Source organism: Benincasa hispida, chromosome 1 (assembly GCF_027475165.1).
Source record: "Benincasa hispida cultivar pf3 chromosome 1, pf3_genome.v1.1, whole genome shotgun sequence".
Lineage (NCBI taxonomy): Eukaryota > Viridiplantae > Streptophyta > Magnoliopsida > Cucurbitales > Cucurbitaceae > Benincasa > Benincasa hispida.
In genome coordinates, this window is record NC_143478.1 from 80,369,342 (window position 1) to 80,372,651 (window position 3,310).

A 3,310-nucleotide genomic window follows, 5' to 3' on the forward strand; every position below is an offset into this window, starting at 1 on the left:
TATGGAGTGATTTTGTATATGTAACACCCCCGGAGTTTTTTTTTTTCTTTCAAGAATGAACTTTCGAGGACGAAAGTTCTTTGAGAGGGAAGAATGTAACACTCCGTACATTTGTTTTAGTAATAAAGTAATTTCAATAACTTTATTATTTGGAATTTCAGTAATTGTTATTAGTTGGAAGACATTTTTGGAATTTTGGACTTCAAGTGTAAGTGCGAGAATTTAATTGTTGGCGTGAAATTATTCAATTTGAACTTCAAATTGAAAATTAATGGTAGGAATTAATTTTCTTTTGAAACGGAAAAGAATTTAATAGTATAAAATAGAAAGGAATTAAATGTAATTATATTTACTTCTTTTTTTGTTTTATTATTATTATTATTGTCATTGTTTTTTTTATAAAAAGTCAAACCTCATCCCTTTTTCTTCCTCACGTTCGTGAGCCCGTCCGACGCCACCCAAAGCCGTTGCGTCAGTTTCTTCTTTATGACCTCCGTCCACCATTGCTCAAGCGTCGTTCACTTTTGCCGTCACTGGATCTATCGATTTGGGTAAGATTTCTGTCTTTTGGGTTGTTTTCAGTTGATTCTTGAATACTCATTTACTTTTGGTATCAATTGGTTGATACCCATTGTGTTTCAACTTTGGATTCAAGTTTATGAAGGTATTGAGGTGTTGTTTAGTGAAGTTGGAGTTTGTTTTAGCTAGTTTTGGTAAGTTTTATGCTTTGATGACCCTCTTGTGGATTAATTTTGGTTGTTGAGAAATTTTTGTAAAGTTATTTGGAAGTGATTTTTTACGAAGCTACATATGGATAATTCATTTGGGACATTGGTAGTGAAGTATGTATTTGATTCAAGCTTTAATCATGTAAGCCTAATTTCAAATTATGATTAGGGGGTTGATTCAAGAATTTCATTCAAGATGAAGAAGAGTTTGGTTTGCTAATTATTTGGACTTAAAATTGGAGGTTTGGAAGGTGAGTTCGAATTGGACCACACCTTAGGTAAGGTTATCTGGAAATATTTTGTAATATTTGGGTGTTTGGAATTTGGTCTAATTTTAAAGCTTGATTTATGTTTAGGCTTGATTAAGGATTCAAGAATTTCACAAAGATTCAATTGTTTTTTGGTTCAACCTAATATCAAGGTAAGTAATCTTACTACTGGAACTGCCCACGGGCCAAGCATTAGATGTATGCTAGCATGTTAAATGAAGGTTATGGCAGAATCACAACATGAAATATTGATAGTATAACATGATTAAAATATGTTCTGTTCTGAGATCCGAATTATTTATTTATGCACATAGGCACTTGAATGTTAGCATGAGATGATATGTGATTCCTTATGGTTGTATTTAGTCTGTTGATGTTGAGGATTGTAAGACTGGTTACAAGGATAATTTTGACCGTTATGAGATTTAATAGACCGTTTAGATAAGATATATGAACATGTGATAATATGACTGAAGCATGTTAATGTATGAGCATGATTTAGAATTTTATGAAATATATTAAAAGAACGATTGGGCATGACCCTAAATTATGAGTTAAGCGACACTACTACGGAAATGTCTTAAAGTTAGGTAAAAGTTGGAGCATTTTGTTGATGTGCTTATTGATGTGATTTATTATGAAAGTGTGTAAGTTATATGATGTATTATAAAATTTCAAATGTTTGATTGTTACATGAGTTAGTGCATGAAAGTGATGTACTAGAGTAGATCCATTAATACTAGATTAATTACGTATGTTGAGGTTAACTAGCCTAACCTTGATTAGGAGATTTTTTTAGAAGATTCATAATTAGGTGAATGTTATATGTAATATGAAGTTAGATGCAATCTCTTTTCCTTTCCAGACTATGTGACTGCATGAAAATGATGCACGTCCAAATGTGCTAATACATGAAAGAGATGTACTAGGGTTAGTGTGTATGAAAGTGATACATACCTAGAGGGTACTAGGGTGTATGAAAGAGGTACACACTCAGTGGGTTATGTGTATACGAAAGAGGTGTATGCCTAACCATATGTACGAAAGAGGTACGCATCCCTACATTTATAGAGAGGATTTGGGGTGTACGAAAGAGGTACATACTTAGTGGGTTATGTGTATACGAAAGAGGTGTATACATAACTAGATGTACGAAAGAGGTACATACTCAGTAGGTTAGGTATATACTTAACCAGGTGTACGAAAGAGGTACACATTCAGTGGGTTATGTGTATACGAAAGAGGTGTATGTAACCATGCGTATGTAAGAGATTGCGTTTCCTTCGGGATCACCAGAGATTGTGTGTCCTACATGACTTACTAGAGATAGTGGACATACTTAACTACAATAGAATAGAACTCAGTTTTTTCATGTATGTATGTGTCCCATGAGGACTAGAGAAATTTATATATTTCACCAGAGGTGGGTATCTAGAGGACATAGATGCCCAGCCTGACCCCAGTAGTGGGGTTACTTACTAAGTATTTTATACTCATTCTTTCTCATGTTGTTGTTTCAGGTAAGGGTAGAGATGCACTGGTGATGGACAAGTCATTCTTTCTCATGTTGTTGTTTCAGGTAAGGGTAGAGATGTACCGACGATGGACAAGTGGAATTCGTGATCGAGCCACTGGGACTAGTTTTTATGCTTCCGCTCATAAGATTTAAAGTTTTTTTCATGTTCCTCTTAACTTTTAGTTTTGATGCTTAAAACTTACTTTTAAGAATTATTTTTCAGACTTATTTATTGTTCTTTTATGATTTATGGATACCATACTATTGTTTTAGTATTTGAATTTAATGAAAAACTTTTGAACTTACCTTATTTAATTAGCATTTATTTCGCCATAACCGAGTGTCGTTTTGAGTTCCATGCATGCATGTATTTAGTAACGACCTAACTTAAGTCCTAGGGGTCGGGTCATTACAATATATAACAAAATTAAGTTTAACCATTTTAAAATCACATCAATATTAGGTTAAAATGTTATTTTGGTCCATGCATTTTAAGTCTTATTTCATTTTAATCCCTATATTTTCAATGGTTCAAAATTAGCTTGTTTTTACTTTTAATAAATCTCACAAATGATTAACTTATTATGATTTTTGTAAAGAAAAAACTCTCAAATGAGTTTTAGAAATAAACTATTTGTATGTGAAACACTTGAATTCAAATTCTAGAAAAAAGAGTTTTTGAGTTTTCAATGGATATTATTTCTAATTTTGATGATATATGAAAATAAACAAAACACCAACCACATCTACCTCTAGTTGTGGATTCAAAATTTCATGTCGGGCACAAATTTGTACAT

At 32.5% G+C, this 3,310-nt stretch overlaps 1 long non-coding RNA gene across 1 annotated transcript; it reads left to right on the plus strand.

The window, feature by feature from the left end:
- The first annotated feature begins 440 nt into the window (after positions 1 to 440).
- On the plus strand, positions 441 to 2,668 carry LOC150038757 (uncharacterized). The gene is made up of 4 exons (XR_016527982.1): positions 441 to 551; positions 898 to 979; positions 1,085 to 1,149; positions 2,518 to 2,668. It is a non-coding gene; the product is annotated as an uncharacterized LOC150038757 (long non-coding RNA).
- Positions 2,669 to 3,310: the final 642 nt, after the last annotated feature.